The sequence below is a fragment of the Mustelus asterias genome, unplaced genomic scaffold (genome assembly GCF_964213995.1).
Source record: "Mustelus asterias unplaced genomic scaffold, sMusAst1.hap1.1 HAP1_SCAFFOLD_152, whole genome shotgun sequence".
NCBI classification, from domain to species: Eukaryota; Metazoa; Chordata; class Chondrichthyes; order Carcharhiniformes; family Triakidae; genus Mustelus; species Mustelus asterias.
In genome coordinates, this window is record NW_027590173.1 from 555,206 (window position 1) to 579,302 (window position 24,097).

General features: G+C 44.6%; 1 protein-coding gene, 1 long non-coding RNA gene and 2 other non-coding genes across 4 annotated transcripts in view; 1 reads left to right on the forward strand and 3 right to left on the reverse strand.

Annotated features, from left to right (window-relative positions):
* LOC144485064 (uncharacterized) overlaps nucleotides 1-24,097 on the forward strand; it is a 213,841-nt gene that overhangs the window by 90,095 nt on the left and 99,649 nt on the right. The window lies entirely within an intron of this gene.
* On the reverse strand, nucleotides 265-8,178 carry LOC144485074 (uncharacterized). Its single transcript, XR_013496143.1, has 3 exons — nucleotides 8,057-8,178; nucleotides 7,292-7,456; nucleotides 265-2,638 (listed from the first exon to the last, which is right to left on the reverse strand). It is a non-coding gene; the product is annotated as an uncharacterized LOC144485074 (long non-coding RNA).
* trnam-cau (transfer RNA methionine (anticodon CAU)) lies at nucleotides 14,551-14,622 on the reverse strand. The gene has a single exon. It is a non-coding gene; the product is annotated as a tRNA-Met (tRNA).
* trnal-cag (transfer RNA leucine (anticodon CAG)) lies at nucleotides 21,389-21,471 on the reverse strand. Its single transcript has one exon. It is a non-coding gene; the product is annotated as a tRNA-Leu (tRNA).

Below are 24,097 nucleotides of genomic sequence, written 5' to 3' on the forward strand. Positions count from 1 at the left end.
GAGGAGTAAAGTGGAGTTCAATCCCAAGATCTGAAACTCCATAAGCAGCTGGTATGCCCACACCTGGAGTCTGCACCCACAGTTTGGAACCCACACTTTCAAAAAGATATACAGCTGATAGAAAGAGTGCAAAGCTGTGTAACCAGGAAAATGGAAGGCATGAGGGGAATACTTAGTGAGGGATTAAGAATTATTGGATTGCAACCTTTCAAGAGGTTGATTTATGGTTTAGTTCAAATTTATAAATTGATACATGACCTTATTACCCAAGCTTGAAAAGTTCTTTATTCGGAGTTACCATAGTTTTGGTGATCGTCAGTATCAACTACAGAAATTTGATTCACATCTTAATAGTCACAGTTTGTTTTCTCCCCAATAGAACTGCTGATATTTCAAATGATTTTGTTAGGAATGCTGAAAATGTAGTGACTTTTTAGAAAACTTGTCAGAAATATAGTGTGATTCCTATCTATGTATTGTCTGATGATGTTGCTGTTCTTGTTTTAATACTGTGCCTCTGTGCTTTGCACTGTATGGCAATAAAGACACATAAACCATAATTGTTTTGAATGGTTTAACATTATTGATGGGCCACATAGTAAATGTCTGCCCTTATTTCCTGTGTTCTTGTGACTGGACAAGACACAAGCATGGATACTGAGGGGAAAAAAAGGGTGGAAATTGCAGAGGCAATGGTTAAAAGTTTTCTATCCGAGCTAGTTATATGAGTTGTGCCAGAGGACTGGAGAATTGCAAATGACAAATACACTTCTTCAGAAAAGGCTGTGAGGATAAGCCAACTAAAGTCCAATCAGTTTAACCTCAGCAACGTGAAATATTCTCCAAACACTGGAGATTAAATTAACACTCACTTGTGCTGATGTACAATAAGGAAAACACATACATAATGATTAAAGGGGAATCATATTTTACTTGCTTAAGATTTTAATGAGGGTAACAGAAAAGGTTGATGAGGGGAATGTGGTTAATGTGAACATGGACTGCCAAAAAGCATTTTATAAATAAAGGGGCACACAGCAAACTTGTGGTAACATTTGGAGCTGATAGAATAAAAGGGACAGCAGCAACATGGATAGGAATCTGACAGAGTGACAGGAAACACAGCAGTGGGAAATGTTTTTATTTGGAATGGAGGTCGGTTAAAGTGGGATTCCAGGAGGGTTGGTGTTAGGAATCCTGCTCTTCCTGATACACATTAGAGACATCGGCAATGCTGCACAGAGCACACATTCAAAATTGTGGTAATTACACAATACGTGACAGCATTGTGAACTGGGAGGGGGTAGTGTTGAAGCTCAAAGTTACTTCGACAGCTTGTGGATTAGTGAGACAAGACCAATTTAAAGCAGAGAAGTGTGAAATGATTTATTTCAGTGGGAAGTAAAGGGAGAGACAATATGAAAAAAATGATACAATTGTAAAGGCATGCAGGAACAAGGGACTTGTGATTAAATGTGACACTAATAATTGCTGTTTGGGTGACAGGTTGAGAGTGTGGTTAATAAAGTATTTGGGATTGTGAGCTTTATACATAGGGGCACAGCTTACAAGACCAAGCAAGTTATGGGAAAGCTGTATAAAACCCTGGTTTGGCCTCAGTTGGAGTATTGCATTATCTGCAGGACAGCACTGTTTAGAAAAGAGGGGAAGGCAGAAAAAAGGTTGCAATAAATCACTGGGCGAGGGTCCAGGGATGAAGAAGTTCAGTTGCATCGGGAGATTGGAGAATTTGGGTCTTTGCTGAAGAGAAGGTTGAGAGGAGATTTGATAGAGGTGTTCAGGATTGTGGAGGGAAGTGGAAACAGCTGACAGGGAGAAGCTGTCATGTCCCAATCTTCCTCTGTCAGGAAGTGTTCCCCAAACTGAATGAACAGGGCACTGTTCCTGGTTACACTTCTCTGGCAATACTAAATATTCTGAGTATTTGTTTTAATGTGTAATATTTAAGATAATTATACAAACACAACAAATTGTTTAGAGTAAAGAAGAGACATTAAAAGTGAAAATTCATGTTGACATCTCTCTGCTGGGCTTTGAGTCTTTCCAGTATGGGCCACTGATCTGATTAATCCAATGATGCTTTTCCCAGTCGCCTGCGTAACATGGCTTGAATCCTGGACTTTCAGTTTTTGAACTGCACAGCAGAGCGTTTAAGAAAGTATTGGGGCTGAATGGCCTCATCTGTGCTCCAGTCCTCCTTCCATCTGGTGAGCTGATCTGACACCCACCCCAGAGTGGAGTTGCTGCACAGATTGCCTTAAAAATGGTCTCTCAGCTGAGGGAATAACTGTGAATCTCATCACCACTTCCATCCTGACTAATTTCCTCCACTTCAAACCGTCCATCAATGCCAGAAGGAGTCAGAACTGGAGTCGGAGTCTCCACCAATGATTCAGTCCCATCTTTGACCACTTGAGCATCCTGCCTTGCCTCACATCTTCTCTGTTCTCCAGCAGCGATGATGTTCCAGGGTCTTGGCTACTCTGAATGGCCTGTTCGAGGATCGCCTTGCTCCAAAGCAGCTGCCTTTTGATGTTTGTCAGCAAGTTGTTGAAACTTGGCTCTTCACCTCCAACTTCAGACCAATCGGGGACTTCCACCTTCCAAGCTTCTGGGGCTGGTTGAGCAGAAACAACAATAATTGAGGATTTTGCAGTGTTGCCACATTCGAGCAGATTTCCACCTGGGGCATTTCATTAAACACCGGCTTTTTCACTTCATTAACAACTATAGGAATGGCAATGCATTGTATTGGCCCATTTATCCTCACATAGGATTTCGCACATCATGTTGAAGTTGCACAAGACATTGGGAAGGCCACACTAGGAATACCGTGTGCAGTTCTGGTCACCCTATTATAGAAAGACCATTATTAAATTTGAAAGAGTGCAGAAATGATTTACTAGGATGCTACCGGGACTTGATTGTTTGAGTTATAAGGAGAGGCTGAATAGACTGGGACTTTTTCCCTGGAGTGTAGGAGGCGTGGGGTGATGTTATAGAGGTCTATAAAATAATGAGGGCCATAGATCAGCAAGATAGTCAATATCTTTTCCCAAAGATAGGAGAGTCTAAAAGTGGAGAGCATAGGTTTAAAGTGAGAGGGGAGAAACACAGAGGGTGGAGTCTGGAACGAGCTGTCAGAGATAGCAGCAGAGGTGGTTACAATTTTGCCTGGGCGGCATTGATGAGTTGGGCTGAACGGCCTGTTTCCAGCTGTAAATCTCTGTGACTGTATGACTATGACTCCAGCCCTATCCGGAAATGATGCAGGTTGTCACTATCATTGCTGTAAGTGGAGGTGGACAATGCTCATTCACAACATCTGTATTCCGTATGAACAGCTGGCAGGTAGAACACCAAATCAATGGTAAATATTCTGTCAACATCCAGTGAAACTGGGGAACCATGTTAACGGGTCAGTATATTGACAACACAGGACTCTGTGACAATAGCTTCATCCCCAACAGGATGATGTCACCACATCCACAATTTCCCCAGTTTGGAGATTCCAGTCAGGAAGCAAGGAGCAAAGTGTAAGACACCAGAGAAAAGACAAGAGATCTTCATTTCTATCAAACAAATCATTATGTCAGGAGTTCCCAAAGGACAGCCAATAAATGACTTCTTTAAGAGGTCATAGTCATAGAATTTTACAGCACAGATAGAGGCCATTCAGCCCCTCGTGTATGTACTGGCCATCAGCATCTATCTATTCTAATCCCATTTTTCAGCGCGTATTCAAACATGTACGACCTGATGAGGGAACCAAACGTAACATTTCCACATTTGCTGACAACACAAAACTGGCGGAATTGTGAGTTGAAGGAGAATGCATGGAGGCTTCAAGGTGATTTGGACAACTTGAGTGAGTGACCAAACACATGGCAGATGCAGTACAACGCGGCTAAACGTGAAGTTCTACATTTTGGTGTGAAAAACAGAAAGGACAGGATGAGAGGAGATCTGATTAAAACATAAAATTCTAACAGGGCTGGACAGATTAGCTGCAGGAAGGATGCTTTCCTTGGTTGGGGAATGTAGAACAAGAGGACACAGTCTTAGGATACGGGGTTCACCATTTAGGAAGAGGAGGAGGAGAGATTTCTTCACCCATAGGGTGGTGAACCTGTGGAATTCTCTACCTCAGAAGCTGTGGAGACCAAGTCACTGCATATATTCAAGAAGGAGAGAGAGGTTTTTTTTAGATTTTACTGGCATCAAGGGGTATTGGGAAAAATGTGAACATGGAATTGAGATAGAGGATCAGCCATGATCACATTGAATGATGGAATAGACTCGAAGGGCTGAATGGCCGACTCCTCTTCCCAGTTTCTATTTTTTCAAGTTCTGATGAAAGGTCACAGACCTGAAACACTAACTCTGTTTCTCTCTCTAAACAGATGCTGCACAATTTGCTGAGCTTGCTTTTCTGCTTTCATTTCAGATTTCCAGCTTCCGAACAGAACCCAGCCAGAGTCAGCACCTTCAGTAGAGAGGGAGCGAGGGACCAGTGAGTGTAGAACTGAACCCAGCCAGAGTCAGCACCTTCAGGAGAGAGGGAGAGAGGAACCAGTGAGTGTAGAACTGAACCCAGCCAGAGTCAGCTCCTTCAATAGAGAGAGAGGAACCAGTGAGTTAGAACTGAACGCAGCCAGAGTCAGCACCTTCAATGGAGAGAGAGAAACCAGTGAGTGTCGAACTGAACCCTGCCAGAATCAGCACCTTCAACAGAGAGAGAGGAACCAGTGAGTTAGAACTGAACCCAGCCAGAGTCAGCACCTTCAGTAGAGAGAGAGAAACCAGTGAATGTGGAACTGAACGCAGCCAGAGTCAGCACCTTCAGGAGAGAGAGAGAGAGAGGAACCAGTGAGTTAGAACTGAACCCAGCCAGAGTCAGCACCTTCAGTAGAGAGAGAGAGGAACCAGTGAGTTAGAACTGAACGCAGCCAGAGTCAGCACCTTCAATAGAGAGAGAGGAACCAGTGAGTGTGGAACTGAACCCAGCCAGAGTCAGCACCTTCAGGAGAGAGGGAGGAACCAGTGAGTGTAGAACTGAACCCAGCCAGAGTCAGCACCTTCAAGAGAGCGAGAGAGAGAGAAACCAGTGAGTGCAGAACTGAACGTAGCCAGAGTCAGCATCTTCAGGGGAGAGGGAGGAACCAGTGAGTGTGGAACTGAACCCAGCCAGAGTCAGCACCTTCAGAGGATAGAGAGGTAACTAATCTAAACCCTGTATTCAAGAACAGATGATGTGGAGATGCCGGTGTTGGACTGGGGTAAACACAGTAACAGTTTTAACAACACCAGGTTAAAGTCCAACAGGTTTATTTGGTAGCAAATGCCATTAGCTTTCAGAGCGCTGCTCCTTCGTCAGATGGAGTGGAAATCTGCTCTCAAACAGGGCACAGTTTGCCCTGTTTGAGAGCAGATTTCCACTCCATCTGACGAAGGAGCAGCGCTCCAAAAGCAAATGGTATTTGCTACCAAATAAACCTGTTGGACTTCAAGAACAGAGGCAGAAAAGAAAGAGGGAACCAATGAACAGTGAGCTGAACGCCGGTCAGAGGGCAGTTGCTGGAGTCCATCATCAAGCATTTGGAAAGCAGGGTTATAATCAGCATGGATTTAAGGGAGGGAAATCACGCTTGACAATACTACTGGAATTCTTTGAGGATGTAACTAGGAGAGTTGACCAGGAAGAACCTGTGGATGCGGTTTATTTAGACTTTCAGAAGGCTTTGGACAAGGTCTCACATGACGTTTTTAAGTTTTAAAGGTTAATTTGTTTTTTAGTGTCAGAAGCAGGTTTACATTAACACTGCAATGAAGTTATTGTGAAAATCCTCCACTCGCCAGACTCTGCTGCCTGTTCAGGGAGAATTTAGCATGACCAATATACCTAACTAGCACATCTTTCAGATTGTGGGAGGAAACTGGAGCACCCAGAGGAAACCCACATAGATGCAGACGTACATAGATGTACGTGCAGACTTCACAGTGACAGTGACCCAAGCCAGGAGTCGAAGCCGCGTCCCTGGCGCTGTGAGACAGCAGTGCTCACCACTGTGCCACCTCTCTACTATATAAAATTAAAGTACATGGGATTGCAGGTAGTGCCTTGTGATGTAAAGAAAGCTGGTGAACAGACAGGAAGCAAAGAGATGGCATAAATGGGTATTTTTCCAATTGGAAGGCAGTGATTAGTGGGGTACCGCAGGGATCTGCGCGAGGACCCCAACTGTTCATATTATATATTAATGATTTGGACACGGGAGCTAAATGTATTATCTCCAAATATGTAGATGATACAATTGTGTGGGAGGGTGAGCTTTGAGGGGCATGCAGAGATCCTCCAGCGTGATTTGGACAGGCTGAGTGTGTGGGCATCTACATGGCAGATGTAGTATTATGTGGATATTATGGCAGATGATGAAATTTGAATTCACTATGAATCTGCAATCAAAAATCTAATTGTCGCTTGTCATTGAACCCTATCTGGTTTACTAATGTCCTCTAAGCAAGGAATTCTGCTGGGCCAGAGTGTGTTTGAATTGTCACGTCTAAAGGTAACAAAAGCATGGATGAGGGTTTCAGGGACGGGTGAGTTGAGGTATTACAAACACTGTGTGATGTTACACAGCTGGAAATAGGTGATCTTGGTGAAGGAACAGATATGTGGTTGGAATCTTATTTCCGAGTCTGATGAGGTGCCAAGATTATGAGGGTTTGTTTCAAACTCGGACATTGACAGTGGGAGATGGACTCAGTGACTGAGAACAGAATTTGTAGTGGAAACATTGGTCTTCCAAATATTTAATTAGGGGAATTCTCTGCTTAGCCAGTACTCGAGGTCGGAGAAGGAGTGTAATAACTTAATAACAGGGGATTGGTTGTGAGGGGTGATGGTGAGGTAGAGCTGGGTGTTATCAGCAGACATGTGAAAACTAACACTGTGCTTTCAGATAATATCACTGTGGGGTAAGGTGTAGATGAAAAATAGGAAGGAGCCAAGGATATATCCTTGGGTGATTTCGGTGGTAACAGAACAGGATGGGAAGAGAAACCATTGCAGGTGATACTCTGCATATGACCAGAAAGATAAGAATGGAACCGGCCGAGTGCAGTCTTACCCAGCTGAACAATCCCTCCTCATCTCCTCATCCTTCTCAACCTACCCACACCTTTGACATGGTTGACTGCCCCATTATGCTCCAATACCTTCCCACTGTCAGGTCAGTGTGCACAGCAGGTGAAGATGTTAATGTACCTGACATCCTGGGAAAACTAATGATGGATGAAGGGCTGGGCCTCAGTAAACGAGTGGAGAGAAAGCTGGAGTTCTCAATCATCTTCATCTCGAGCGGCAGCTCCTCCCTCTCAATATGTGTGGTGAGATCAGGCCATTCTGCTCAGTCAGGAACACCCAGACTGACTGTAAGAGAGAGAGAGGCTGTAATTAGAACCAAACAATAAGGGAGATTCACTCAAAGTAACCAAGCCCCATCCCAAAACAGAGCACAGGAAGATCCCAGTATCTAACCGTGGCCTCTGCAAAGTGAGCTGCTCTAACCTGCTGTGACACTGAGCCCAACACACAAAGCACGGGAAGATCCCAATTTCTGTGCTGATTGGTCTGACTCCAGGGAGTTTGCAGTGCCGCTATTGCCCTCTTTTTAGGGCAGTGCCGCTATTGCTGAGACGGGGAACTGCAGCGTGACATGTTTACACAGGAAGCTGCCATTGGAAACACTAAGCTGCGGATTTATAGAATCCGACAGTGCAGGAGGAGGCCATTCTGCCCATCGAGTCTGCACCAACTACAATCCCACCCAGGTTCTACCCCCAGCACTGACCCGAGCTGGTCCCCATGAAACGAAGGAGCAGTTTAGCATGGCCAATCCACCTAACCCGCACATCTCTGGACTGTGGGAGGAAACCGGAGCACCCGGAGGAAATGCACGCTCCCCACGCTGTGAGGCAGGAGTGCTAACCACTGTGCCACCCCATTTACAGCCGGGCAGGATGAGATTACCGCTACCAAAACCCTTCACCCATCCGGTGCCCCGCTGTGGATGGATCCGGGCCCGGGGACTGAAGCCACTGGCGGGACATTTGCTGCCGCTCCGCGCGGTGTCTGATGGGCCTGTGACCGGCAGCTGGGAAAACCAATCGGAAATTGACGCATCGCGATTATCCAATGGCCGCTCTGCGCCCACTGAGTGACAGCTGCGTTATCCAATCAATGGGTTCCATAGTCAGAAGTTCGAGACCATTGAAAATGATGCTCCCAATTGTAACCAATCGCAGACCGCGTTGCTAACAACAACAGCCCCACAATGTGATTGACATCTTGTCTAGCCAATCGTAACGCAGTGTCCAATCGGACTGTGCCGCTCGTGCGCGACTGCCGGTCCGATGGTCGTGGGTTATCGTTGATATTTGCCCTCTTTTTCGGTCAAACCAAATAAACAAACTCGTGAGCGTCACTCCCAGCCCAGCGTCATTGCGTCATTCAATTCGATCCGGAGCTGAAACCAATGAGAAATCAAAGAGCTGGAGGCGGAAAGAATCCTTAAAGTGGAACCGAAAACACAATTATAGTTGTACAATTATAATTCGTTGATGGCAGTTAAAGCGGCAAAAGGATTGCGGAAAGTCAGAGGATGCAAAAGCTGAAACCCGCGGGAAAGGAAGGAGGAAAGAAATGAAGGGAACAGGCGACAGAAATGAACGAGAGGAAAGCAAGCTGGAAGCCAGGGGCTTTTAGAGAGGGTATTCCAGAGCTGAAACCCAGAGAGCTGAAAGTACGAATATCACTGGTGGAGTGAACCAAGTAAGAAGTCTCACAACACCAGGTTAAAGTCCAACAGTTTTATTTGGTCGCAAAAGCCACTAGCTTTCAGAGCGCTGTTCCCTCATCAGGTAAGTCAGGTAACGTGATGAAGGAGCAGCGCTCCGAAAGCTCGTGGCTTTTGCGACCAAATAAACATGTTGGACTTTAACCTGATGTTGTGAGACTTCTTACCACGAGGGCAGAATCAGTGGAGCTCAGATATCTCAGAGGATTGTTATGCTGGAGTTGATGAAAGGGAGGAAGAGCTGAGGATATGGAGGGTTTTGGAAACACGGATAAGAATGTTAAAATTGAGATATTGCTTAACCACGAGTCAGTGTTTGTCACTGAGCACAGGGTTGATGCATGAACGGTATCTGGAGTAAATTCTGATTTAATGATGAGAAATCAATTAGCAGCTTTCTGGACACAGCAGCACAATAAATCGGATCAGAAGTGGACCACTTGGCCCCTCAAGCCTGCTGCTCCATTCAATAGGATCATGTTTTAGATTCCAAACCACAGAATCTTTACAATGCCGTAACAGCCCATTTGGTCCATCAAGTCTACACTGCCTTATTGAAATTGCGCGCTACCTAATCCCACTCTCCCGCCTCACAGCCCCAGAGACCCGGGTTTGCTCCTGGCCTTTGCTGACTGTGCAAATTTTGCACATTCTCCCCCGTGGGTTTCCTCTGGGTGCTCTGGTTGACTCCCACGATTCAAAGATGTGCAGCTTCGGTGGATTGGCCATGTTAAATGTTCCTTTAGTTTCCAAAGATGTATACATTAGGAACTGAATCTGTGCAATTTTGACACTTATTTTGAAATTTTCCCCCTGGTTCTTGATGAACGCTTGACTGGAACATGAAAAACTCTATAATTGAATCCCTACATTGCAAAAGGTGGCCATTCGGCCCATTGAGTCTGCACTGATTCTCTGATCTATCCACGCAACCTCAAATATTTATCCTGTTAATCCTCCTAATCTAAACATACTGGGAGACATAAGGGTAAATTTAGCATGGTAAATCCACTTACCCTATCAATGGAGTGTGGGGGGAAACCAGAGCACACAGAGGAAAGCTACGTGGACATAGAGAAAATGTGAAAAATACGTACAGTCACCCAAGGCCTCAATTGAGTCCAGGTCCCTGTCATTCTGCAGCAGCAGTGCGAAAGCCACCCTTATTTCTCTTCCATAAGACCATAAGACAGAGGAGCAGAATTAGGCCACTCAGCCCATCGAATCTGTTCCGCCATTTTTCTCATTCCCATTCTCCTGTCTTTTCCCCATAACCCCTGATCCCCTTATTACTCAAGAATCTATCTATCTCTGTCTTAGATTCACTCAACGACCTGACCTCCACAGCCTTTTGCAGCAAAGATTTCCATAGATTCGCCACTCTCTGGCTGAAGAAATTCCTCCTCATCTCTGTTTAAAGGAACGTTCCTTTCGTCTGAGGTTGTGCTCTGGTTGTAGTTTTTCCTACAAGTGGAAACATCCTCTCTGTGTCCACTCTCTCCAGGCCGCCCAGTATCCTTTAAGTTTCAATAAGATCCCCCCTCATCCTTGTAAACTCCAACGAATACAGACCCAGAGTCCTCAACCGTGCTTCATACAACAAGCTCTTCGTTCCATGGATCATTCTTGTGAACCTCCTCTGGACCTTTTCCAAGGCCAGCACATCCTTCCTTAGATACGGTGCCCAAACTGCTCACAATACTCCACACGGTGTCTGACCAGAGCCTTTGCCAGCCTCAGAAGTACATTCGTGCTATTGTATTCCACCCCTCTCAACATTGCATTTCCCTTCCAAACTGCCGACTGAACCTGCACGTTTACCTTAAGAGAATCCTGAACAAGGACTCCCAAGTCCCTTTGTGCTTCTGAGTTCCTGAGCATTTCACAATTTAAAAAGTAATCTGTGCCTCCATTCCTCCTTCCAAAGTCCGTAACCTCACACTTTCCCACTTGTTTTCCTTCTGCCATTTCTCTGCCCACTCTCCCAGCCTTTCCAAATCCTTCTGCAGCACACCTGCTTCCTCAATGTTACGTTTCCCTCTACAGGTCCTCACAGACTTCTTTCCGTGAGGAAAAATACCCAACTTCTCAATCGAAGAAGTTCATTGTTCAAATTCATTGCTACAAATCTTTGTCAACAGAATCATTCATGTGAATATCCTTTGCACTCCCTCCACACTTCTTCAAGTGTGGTGCCCAGCACTGGACTCAGTGCTCCAGGTGAGGCCTATCTAGTGTATTTAAAATCTCAACATGATCTTCTTATTCATGTATTCAATCTTCCAATAAAACATAGGGTGTCATTTGCTTTATTACCTGCTCTCTCAACATGCCCAACCACCTTTAATGACTTTTCTACTGAGAAACCGAGATCCCTTTTTTCCTGCATTTCCTTAAGTGTTTCTCCATTTATTTCTCCACACTCTCAAAATGAATCAACTCACACTTCTGTGCATTGAACATCATCTAGTTAGGTGATTGACTCGCCCAGGTGCCCGACTGTGGCAAATTGGGGAATTTCACAATAACTTCATTGCAGTGTTAATGTGAGCCTTACATGTGACTAATAAACTTTACTTTAACTTTACTTTTCTTTACTTTTACTTCATCTGCCACTCGTCTGCCCAGAGGACAGCAATGGAATCATTCACTCAGCATCTACACATTGTTCTGAGCACTAGGGTCTCTCAGAATAATTCACTCGGCCTCTCAACATGGAACAACCACCTCATTCCGGGGGGTAATCTAGTGAACCTTCTCTGTACCGCCTCTAATGCAAGCTTATCTTTTCTCAAATGTGGATACCACAGCTGCACACAGCATTGCAGATGTGGTCTCCATAAATTCCTGTACAATTGTAGCAAGACACTTTTCTTCATCTCCTCCAATTCACGTGCAAAAAACCAAACATGCCATTTGCCTTTGTAATTGCTTGAATGAATAATCCAGATTGTGCTCCGAATTCTCGAGAACATTTTAAATCCGTCACATTTCAAACTCTCCTCAACTCTGAAGAAGAGTCACGGACACCGAAAGCATTAACTCTGTTTCTCCCCCGATAGATGCTGCAAGACCTGCATGAGGTTTCTTGCATTTTCTATTTTTATGTCAAATTTCGTCACTGTGCCATCCTCATCTCCTTTCAGACACATATTTGTAATTTTTTAACTCTCCAGTGACTTAGGCCACCAACTGTCTTGTCATTTAATCAGTGCTGCACTTCTACTTGTTTAGAAACGACAAGAGAACAGTTCACACTCGATTCAGTGATGAATGATGAATGAGAAATTATGTGAGGAGTTGTGACAGAAAATGAGCATCTCCGCCTTCTCCCTGTAACGCGGCAGATAACAATCTAATTCCTTTGGAACGTTTCAATTGAATCTGTATCCACCGCACTTTCCAGCAGTGTATTCCAAACTTTAAACACTCACTGTGTGAAAAATGTTTTCCTCGTCTTCCTATTCCTTCCTTTGCTCATGATGTTCAATCTGTTCTCTCTCATTCTTCATCATTCCACAAGTGGGAACAGTTTGTCCCTATCCATTCTGTCCAGACTTCTCATGACATTTAATACCTGTAAGTGGAACCCCTGATGGAGTGGTAAGATATTTAAACCAGTCGACATTAAGGCATGGATACAACTCGCAGCATTCAGTTAAATGACTTTTAAATACGTTTATGAGCTAACACGAAGTAATGTGAGATGCAGTAATTTCATTCAAATGAGTAATTATGATTGTAAAATACATATGCGGATATTTTGAATGGATTATTATTGACTTTAAGGAAGTTACCAATTGGCAGTAAACCAATCCAGATAACCCTTTGTCAAAGGGTCAGCTGGACTCGAAACACGAGCTCATTTCACTCCTTACAGATGCTGCCAGACCGGCAGAGATTTTCCAACATTTTCTCTTTTGGTTTCAGATGACAGCATCCGCAGTAATTTGCTGTTATTTTAGAGTTGTACTATTGCACCTTATTTAGAGTTGTAGGACTGAGAAACGTCACTAATGAAATGGATTAGATACTTTGGAACTGTTTTCCTTTTACTTTTCATTGTCTCTCTATAATCTTCCTACCAGAATGAATCACTTCACAATTCTCAGCTTTGAATTTCATCTGTAACTTGTCCACGCATTCCGTCAACTTGCCGATGTACTTCTTGAAGTTTTACACCAGGCTCCTCACAGGTCACGATGCTTCCAAGTTTCACATTGTCCACAAATTCTGAAATTGTGCCCTGTGCACCATTACCTCTGTCGAATATATCCTGGTGCATGTTCACAGTATCTACACCTTGTGTGCATATCAAACTGGGTTGAGGCTTATAACAGAAAAGAGGAGCCAATGCAGATACCTGCCTGCATATTCCACGTAAATGCTGCAGAATTGTAGTCAAGTGGTTTTGTTATTATTGTTAAGAGGAAGTAACAGAGGATGGTTTCGATCCATCGGCCTCTGAGCTATGGGCCAAGCACTCTTCAGCTGCGCCACTCTGCTACAGAAAGTCCAACTTCGCTTCCACCCTCCCCCCCCGCCCGCCTCCGCTCCCCAGTCTCCGCCCCCTCCCCCCTCCCCCACGACCCCTGTCCCCTTCTCCCTCCCCCCTCCCCCGTTCCCCCTCCTTCCCCTCCCCCTCCACCTGCCTTCCCCTCCTCCCCGCTCGCCCTCCCCCGCCCCCTCCTCTCCCCTGCTCCCTCCCCCTTTCCCCTCCCGCTCCCCCTCCCCCTCCCATCTCCCCCTCCCCCTCCTTCTCCCCCCTCCCCCTTCCACTCCCCTCTCCCCTCTCTTTCTCCCCATCCCCCCTCCCTCCTTCCCACTCCTCCCTCCCCCCTCTCCTCCTCCCCCTTACCCTACCCCCCACCCCCGCTGCCTATCAATGCAATCAGTCAGATATTCACTTCCACACTTTTGTTTAACACCATCACCAGTGTCAGGAGGCTCAGTCTGGCTACACAATTCCACTGCATTACACCAAGAATAAAGGGTCAGAGAAAGACACACACAAAAGCAGCCAAAGAGGTTGTTTGTTCACGTGTAACGACAGTCACGGAATTGATCACTGATGTTTCAAAGGAGTTTTCTCTTGTAAATATGTTTATAAATATATTTCCCGCTGTGTAACTGTGCTCTCTGCTGTTCAAAGATGTTCACTGTTGTTGTGCAAAGTGTTTCACTGTTTATCCTGCTGTGCTCTATGATATAGAGGTTAACAACATGGAAACAGCCCCATCGGCCCAACGTGTCCATGCCGCCCAGTTTTTTACCACCGAGCGATTCCCAATCGCCCGTGTTTGCGCCATACCCTCCAGACCCATCTTCCCCATGTAACTGTCTCAATTGTTGTTGAGAGATGATTTCTGCTGTTGTGTAAGATGCTCCGCTGTTGTGTTTCCGGCTGTGTAAATGTTTTTTTTTTCTATTCTGTTAATATGGCCCCTGCTCTGCAAATGTGTTCCACGAAGATTCTCCGTGAAGATGTTTCTGTCAGTAAATTGTTGCATGTTGTGTTAAGATGTTCCCCGTTCGTATGCTTTCTTGCATATAAAATTGATTCACTGCAGATTGAGGTTTTTTGGAGAAAAGAGAAGCCCATGTAAATACCTGTCTGCCGACTCCACGTCGAAGCCACAAGTCGTTTCATTGTCAGTGATAATAGGAATAGCAGAGAATGGTTTCGATCCATCGACCTCTGGGTTATGGGCCCAGCACGCTTCCGCTGCGCCACTCTGCTCCGGTAAAGGCCATTTCTGCTGCCTATCAATATAGTCAGGCAGATTTTCGCTCCTGTATCATTTAATACACGTTCCAGTGTCGGGACGCTCAGCCACTGCATCAAAGCGAGAATAAAACAGAGAAAAACACGCAATAGCAGTAAGAGAGATTGTCTGGACACGTAACGACAGGCAAAGGTGATGGGAAACCGGCAAAGCACGGAATTGGAAAATCGACCTCTATTTTTAAAGGAATTTTCTGTTGCAAGTACATATTTGTAAATATATTTCCTGCTGTGTCCCTCTGCTCTCTGTTGTTGAGAGGTGCTTTCTGCTGTTGTGTAAAATGTTTCCCTGATGCTTTCAATATCTTTCCGGTTGTATAAATATGATCCATGTTGTGTACTTTTTAAAAATGTTCTGTTAATATATGCCCTGCTCTGAAAACGTGTTCCGTGTTGTGTGAAAATATTCTCCGTGAAGATGTTTTCTGTTCGGCAGAAAGATGATTAACTGGTCTCATAATGTTCCATATTGGGTTAAAATGTTGCACGTTGTGTTAAGATGTTCTCTATTCTTGTATAAAACTCTGGTTAAACTGCAACTGGATAACGATCGCCCAATTTCGACTGCATTTTACCCTCTGTTAGTGAATGTGATTGGGGGATTCAGATTGTATCCAAACATGCACGTGAGTGAGATTTGTTCTGTATCTATCTGTCTCCGGTTGTAGTTGCGAGTGTTTATTTGTTTTATTCATTTCGAGAGGTGGGCATCACTGAAGGGGCCAGCATTCATTGCCAATCCCCAACTGACATTCGAAAGGTGATGGTTTGCTGCTTTCTTGAACTGCTGCAGTCCATGAGGTGTCGGCACAGCCACAGTGCTGTTCGCCATACAGTCTTTCAGGATTTTGCCACTCTGACAGCGAAAGAGCCGCGATGTATTTCCAAGTCAGGATGGTGAGTGGCTTGAGGGTCAGCTTGCAGTGCTGGTGTTCCCATGTATCTATTGCCGCTGTCCTTCGAGATGGTAAGAACATAAGAAATTGGAGCAGGAGTAGGCCATCTAGCCCCTCGAGCCTGCCCCGCCATTCAATAAGATCATGACTGATCTGATAGTGGTTTAGGTCCACTTACCCGCTCGCTCCCCAAAACCGTTAATTCCCTTATTGATCAGAAATCTATCTACCTGTGACTTAAACATATTTAACGAGGTAGCCTCCACTGCTTCAATGGGCAGAGAATTCCAGAGATTCACTACCCTCCGAGAGGAGAAGTTCCTCCTCAACTCTGTCCTAAACTGACTCCCCCTTATTTTGAGGGTGTCCTCAAGTTCTTGTTTCCTTTCTAAGTGGAAATAATCTCTCTGCTTCTACCCTGGTAGAGGTGGTGGGCTTGTGGGTGCAGTCTAAGAAGAGTAGATGAAGAAATATTGCTCCCATTGCCTGAGGAGAGAAGGATGGCTTTTAATGTGCAGAGTGTTTAGGACCTGGGATGCACTGCCTGAGAGGGTGGCAGAGGCAGCATCAAATCAGGGCTGTCAAGGGGGAATGGAATCAGCACCTGAAGTGAAAGGATTTCCAGAGTTATGAGACAAGGACGGGAAAGGGATGAGCTGAGTTGTTCTTGTACAGACCAGCATAGAGACAAAGGGCCGAATGGTCTCCCTCTCTTTGCTGTCCCTTCTAAGATTCGAGGTGTATGAGTGTTGGACTCATTCTGTATCGCTCTGTCTCTGGTGCGACATATGTGTGTGATGTTCATTATGAATCTCTCTGAGAGACTTTGCAAATCTGTACACATTCTATCTGGAAGGTACATAATTGAAACAGGGCCTTTTGTTCTAATTAGTACATGATTCCACACGATCCTCTCCTCAAAATCTTCAACGTAACATCATCTGCTTATCTCTGAAATGCATTCTCCATCGTCTCATTACCGAGATTTTCCTTTCGTACATCTGTGCTAGTCGACTCAACTGCTCCAGGTAATAGCAAATTCGAAGTCATACTGACTGCATTTAAAAGTACATCAATATTGATTTCTCTATGGAATGTAATGCCGATATCCAATCATTAACTCCTGTTTGATCTGTCTCTGCAACAGCGACAGTTAAGATGCATTTTTCCGCTCTACTGCAGTTCTGTATTGCGGCCAGTGGATGTCAGCACACTCTGGTAGGCTGAAGTTCAGACATCAGAGAGGGACACAGCAGACAAGAATTGTTCACATCATATTGAACCTAGGACTGAGGAATTTAGAAATACTAAATCTTTTGGCCATTTCATTTTGAAATCTACCAGTACGCTGCTTCCCTCTGTATTCGTCATTTAAGTCCTGATAAACGAGCAAGGCTATGCTTATAATTGAATGTATTAGTGCCGGTTGGCATTTTATTTGGAACCAAATGGCAGTTGAATCATTAGCTTAGTTAGAATTTCATTCAGCAACAGTTTAATTATTAGTACAAACCTTTAAAGCATATTTTTCAGAAAGTTTTACCCATTTGTGATTGGGGATATTATATAGAGAGAAATGTGCTTTTCTTGATATATATTACTGACCTATATCTGGGTGCTTAGGTTTCGATCTCAAAATTTGTCAGTGGTGCAAAATTTGAAAACATTATGATTTTTAGTGAGGAGGACATTGATAATCTGCAAGAAGATATAGACAGTCTGGTGGAATGGGCAGACACGTGACAGATACAATTTAATTAATGTAAGGAAGTGTGAAGTGATGCATTTTGGTCCGAAGATCGAGGAGAGGTGATATAAAATAAAGGATACACCTTTACCCGTCCTAATCCCCATTGCACCTTTACCATGCCAAGATTCCACAGTCTATTCATCCATCACAGAACCCATTGAATATCCAGCCTGCAGTCTACATTGCACATTCTACTTGCACATTCATCATTCAACATTTTACACTCCCATTTTCCGATGTACCTTCACCTTGCAGCATCTCCCTGCGCCGTCTCACAAGCCAGCCAACGTCGCACCTCCACTCTGTCCATTGCCCATGCTAGGCTTATCCTGCCCAGTCCACATTGTGTTTCACTTTGCTCAGTTACAATGCCCAGATTGCACACTGTTCCAACTTTTATATTCTCCATTAATAATAAATGAACAAATAGAACCACCCCTTGATTAAACACTGTCACCTTTTAGTGGGTGAATTTCATGAAGTGCTGTGTGTGGTTCCCTCCTTGACCTTGATGCTTCTGTACAAATGTAGTCAAAGGAAAATTATCCAAATATATCTTCAATTCTCCTGCTCATTCACAAGGAAATGAGCGGGTGATGGATACAGTTTCAATAGTAGCTTTAAAAGATAGAGAATGGATTTACAAATTTAAAATCCAAGGGAGAGATCAATGCCTGGAGTTGTTTTCAGGCTGTGGCGACGAGAATAACAATGCACATTTTCAATTTGAATTGTTCAAAATACTAGAATGGAAGATCTATTGTGGATGAAAGGAAACTTTAAACTGTGCAACTGTGCTGTGCTTCAGCGGCTTGTCATATAGTCATAGCGGTTTCCAGCATGAAAACAGGCCCTCGGACAACTTGCCATGCCGCCTTTTTTTCAAAACGCCAAAGCTACTCCCAATTGCCCGCATTTGGCCCATATCCCGCTATACCCATCTTACCCATGTAACTCTCTAAATGCTTTTTAAAAGACAAATTTGTACCCGCCTCTACTACTGCATCTGGCAGCTTGTTCCAGACACTCACCACCCTCTGTGTGAAGGAAATTGCCCCTCTGGACCCTTTTGTATCTCCCCCTCTCACCTTACAGCGATGCCCTCTAGTTTTAGATTCCCCTACCTTTGGGAAAATATATTGACTATCTAGCTGATCTATGCCCCTCATTATTTTATAGACCTCTATAAGATCACCCCTCAGCCTTTGACAGTCCAGAGACAAAAGTGCCAGTCTATCCTGCCTCTCCTTATAACTCAAACCATCAAGTCCTGATAGCATCCTAGTAAATCTTTTTTGCACTCTTTCTAGTTTAATAATATCCTTTGTATAATAGGGTGACCAGAACTGTATACAGTATTCCAAGTGTGGCCTTACCAATGTCTCGTACAAGTTCAAAAAGACGTCCCAACTCCTGAATTCAATGTTCTGACCAATGAAACCAAGCATGCCGAATGCCTTCTTCACCACTCTGTCCACCTGTGACTCCACTTTCAAGGAGCTATGAACCTGTACCCCAAGGTCTCTTTTACAGGAATCTCCATTCATCCATCACCTGCTGAGCATATCCAGCATTTTCGGTTTTTGATTCTGGTTTCCAGCTTCCAGCTTTGCGTTGTGTTCTGTGCAGGTGTTTAACTGGAACAGGGAACAGATTCTGATCAGCGCTGTGACAGATAGAGTAGAATGTGCCCCCGACTATCAAGCCTGTGAGATTACACTCCGAGCTGTCCACGAGAATAAGGAAGAGAAAGAGGGAGGATCATTCTGTGATGGACAGATTTCATGTACAAAGGACAAAATGGTCTGTATTCCCACAGCTGTTTTAACAGACATAAGATGTAGCAACATGACTTGCAATCAATAAAGTCCCTCTTCACAGCCCTTGACTTTTTAACTACGAGATTGTTGAACTTTCCACATTGTCAAAAATCCATATATGGACAAGTAAAGCAAACTTCCAGCATGTGGCGCTTTGGGTAGCGCGTTAGACATCTAAATAATGGCAAGTCAGCCATTCAAAGGTTGTGGGTTTCAGTCCCACCAGAATCGGACTTGGGGTCCGATTAGTAGAAAGCAGGTTGCTGCTCCGTTGATGTGATTCAGCTTCGGCACCGACATTTCCTGCTCTGCCATCTCTTCATGCTGCTTCTGTTTATTGGCTCCCAGGGAAACCACTGACTCAAAAATAAATCGCAAACCCCGGGGGCTTTCTTAAAGTTTGACACGACGTTCGCTGGTTGCGTTAGAAATAGTAGCATCTTTTTCAATTAGATATTTCGCTTCTTTTGAAGATCACGAAGATTAAACAACACACACGTGCAACAACAACAACTTATAAATAACTACAATCAATAAATAAATATCAGTGCCCTGCAACCTGGTGGTGTTATTCTGATGTGTCTGCTGCGCTTGTCCTTCTAGGCTGTCGTGGTCGTGGGTTTGGAAGGTGCTGGCAAAGGAGCCTTGCTGTGTTGCTGCAGTGCATCTTGTAGATGGCGCAAACTGCTGCCATTTTGTGTCGGGAGTGGAGGGAGTGAAGCTTTATGCATGGGAAGCGAATGAAGTGGGATGCTTTGTCCTGGATGGTGCCAAGTTTTTGCAGTGCTGTTCAAACTGCATTCATGCAGGCAAGTTATCTCAGGAAACCAGGTGCTCCGGTTTCCTCCCACAGTCCAAAGATGAGCAGGTTGGGTGGATTTGGCCATGCTAGATTGCCCCTTGGTCACCAAGGTGTTTGTATCGGTAGATTAGCGGGGTGGATGCGTGGCTCTGCGGGAATAGGTCCTGTGTGCGATTCTCTGTCGGAGAGTCGGGACAGACTCGAGGGCAGAATGGTCTCCTTCACCTCTGTCGGGATGGGGTGATTCTAAGGCGATTTGACTCTGTTCGAAATTCCCTGAGAAAACAATGGAACGCTATGTTTGTAGAACTTGGAGAATTGGATTTATTGCAAATTTAATGCTTTTTTACTGCAAGATGATGAAACTACCTGGATCACGTCAATGAATAGTCAAGATACTTGTGGAGACTCTCGAACTATGTTTTTTTTATCGTTGTAGATTATCCACTGTGAAGGGAAAGACAACATTGACAAGCAAGAAATGGATATTGCGACTTACGCAGTTGCAAAGTTCACTGGAAAGGAATCCGAGGATCTGAATCCAGAATCTTCTGGTTTACTAAATCGGTGCTTTAACCAACTAAGCCACAGAGCCTGATACCGCTCTTCGTGGGTACAGCAGAATGCTGGAAATACATTCCAGATCTGGTGGTATTAGTGAAAAAAGAGATATTACCACATCTGTAACGTACCTCTGAAAATAGAGATAGTTCACATTTCAGATGCAGACCTTTCACGGGAATGACCGGTTCTCTCTCCACAGATGCTATGGGACCTCGGATAGATTCATGAAAGAAAAATAACTGAATCCCACAGTGGCCCATCGAGACTGCACCGATTTCCCTGTAAACCTTTCAAATCCGCCTTTCCCCGACACCCGCCCACCAGGGTCTCAGGGGAGGTGCTCCTTAGGAATTCACAAAAGAAAGCACATCAGAGGGCATCACACAAATCACTCAGTGAAACACTTCCACTAAACATTGAGAGGTTTATCGTGAGCTTGGTTCCACTTACTGTTTTCAGACACACACCTGGTATAAAAGTAGCCGTGTTCAGGATGTGATTCACACACAGTTTTCTGCTCTGAAGGCAGATGTGCTCCTTCTGTGGCACGAGGTGATTTTTTAAAAAGTACTTTATTCATACGGGATATGTGTGCCGCTGGCGCGAGAAGCATTTATTGTCCAAATTAATAATCTTTGAGTAATTGGCGATGAATTCATTCTGGTGCCGCTGCAGTCCATGTGGTATATGTGCACATACACTCCTGTTCGGGAGGGAGTTCCAAGATTGTGAGCCAGCCAGGGGAACGGTGATACATTTCCAAGCCAGGATGAAGTGTGTCTCGGAGTGGAACTCACAGGTGGTCGTTGTTTCTCAGCATCAGCTGCCCTTGTGCTGCCAGGTGAGAAATTTCTTGGGTTTGGATGCTGCCTCGCGAACGAAAAATCACTGTCAGGAGTGGGATTTGAACCCACGCCTCCAGAAGAGACTGCGACCTGAACGCAGCGACTTAGACCGCTCGGCCATCCTGACTACATTGGCAAAGTGCAACATTTCTGCACAAGTCGATCTGAATTCCACCTTTATTGTCATTACATTTATAACTCGATGTATTTTTCCATTTTTGAACTCCAACCAGAGTCCTGTATCTGAGTCCCATCCTTTCCCAAGCCGCCAGGGGCTGAGGAGCTTCTCATTGCTGCATTGCGCTGTTTGCTCAAATCAACAAAGACCCAATTCCCGCCCTCCCTGTTCCTTACACGAAGGTGTTGAGAGTGTCAGACCTGAGCAACGTGAAGTATCCAATAGGAGAGTTACATCCTGGCGACACTAATATCTCTCCACAGCTGCTTTCGCAGCTGCTGAATATTTCCAGCATTTCCTCTTTCTGATTTTGTCCCTTCATTACAGGAGTTCATTTACTGACAACCCAAAACTTGTCTCGAGGGCGCAGGTCCAGACATACCTTTTCTGTAATCTTCACACAGACAAGTTCACTCTTCACTTTCCAACTCACAAGCTTTAAAATCGGCTGCTTCCACACTCAGCAACCTGCGGCATTGCCTTCAACCCTCACCCCACCCTCCACCCGACCACCAGGGTCTCAGTAGTACAAATGCTTCTTGGGAATTCACAAAAGCAAGGGGATCACAGTGTTTGTGAGGGAATATAAAAGGTTAATCCACACTCACAAACGGACTGATTATGTGAGAATCTCTCTCTCTCACGTACACACACACACACACACACACGCACACACACACACACACACGCACGCACACACACACACACACAGACCACCGCCACCACCAAGGCAAATGGTGAAATTTCATCAATTAAGAACATCTGGGATTAAAAGTCTAACGACCATGGATCGATTGTCAAAAGGAAGACAACTGCTTCACTAATGTCCTTTAAGGAATGAATATTTTAACTGGTTTGGACCTAAATGGGGCCCCCGACACACAGCAACTTTGGTGACTCTAAGCTGCCCTCTGAGGTGACCTATCAAGCCGCTCAGTTCACGGGAAATTTAGGATGGGCAATAATGCGGGCCCAGCCAGCGACACCCACATCCCAGAAATGAATAAACAACATCAATCGGTGAGTCAAAATGAGGGGATACAGAAACTCAGTTGCAGTACCAAAGGTTGACAGAGACAGAATTAATTGAGAAACCATGTTTCAGTTCCGGAAGCTGACAGTCAGAACAAGTCACTTCTCCACGCACAGTTTAACTGATCGAATCAGAAAGATCCCAATCTTCATTGAGCAGCAGATAATGCAAAACACAGTCTGAATACAGACAGATGCACCAGAAAAAGCATTCCTTCTGGTTGCATCACAGCTTGGTGCGGCTCCTGCTCTGTCCAGGACCGCAAAAAATCGACAAAGTGTCGTAAACAAAGCCAGTTCATCACGCAAACCAGTCTGCCATCCATTGACACGCCGCATTGCCTTGGAAAAGCAGCCAGTTGAAGCAGCCACACACCGTGGACAGATTATCTTCCACCGGCTTCTGTCGAGAACTGGATACAATAATCTGACGGCAGGCACGAACCAAGTAAAGAACAGCTTCTTCCTTGTTACCATCAGAATTTTGATTGGACCTATCTCGTATTAATTTGATCTTTCTCTACATGTTGCTGTGACTGTAACTCTACATTGTGCGCTCTCTTCTTTCCTTCGCTATGAATGGTATGCTTTGTCTGCGTAGCATGTAAGAAACAATACTTCTCACTGTGTACTAATGCATGTGACAAGAATAAATCAAATCAAATAAAATCAAAGAATATGACACAGATATAAAGGTAAAGTCGCCGTAGTTGCAAATGACCAGAGGCTGCTTTCCCCCTCAAAAGGGAGAGCTTACAGGTGGCGATTTAGCCCAAGGGTTACCATACCTCAGGCGACAGGCAATGCTTGGAATATCTAATGTGCGATCGAATAGTACATCTGGATTTTCTTTGCAGAAAATTTGTATCAAAATCCTGATGTTGTTTTTAAATCCGGGGATAATATACGGCTGTTACAAACTGCCCTGCCACCTTCAATGATTTGTACACAGGTCCATATATTTCCCGCTGTTCCTGTATCCCCTTTTAGAATGATATCCTTTATTTTGTATTGTCTCTTTGCGTTCTTCCCACCAAAATGAATCACTTAATTCTTCATCCGCCACATGTCCTCCCATTCCACTAAGCTGTCTGTGTCCTTTCTGTAGCTCTTTTCAGAACCAAAGGACGTCCCAAATCATTTCACTGATAATAAAGGATTTTTGAAATATAGTCATTGTCCAATTGCTGAACTTTTGAACTGTCTGTTCGATACGTCAGAAATTCCCATATGGGGATGGGGAATAAGTGCACCAGGTGTGTCTCTGTGCCGCAACGGATAGTGTGTTGGATTCCTCGTCATTGTCTGGCGAGACAATCAAAGGTAAACTTTGAAGAAATCAGCTGTTCATAAACTGGTTAGTTAGATGTTGGTTATAGTTGCGATGACCGAGTTGTTCAGGCGTTTGATTTAAAATCTAATGTGGTTCACCGCGCAGGTTCAAGCCCCCAGGGTTTCGAGAGTGGATGAAACTGTTCATTTTCTTTAATCACCTCCAGAGGGCTGATCACTGACTGGAAAACTGATCGCCATTCCTATTGGA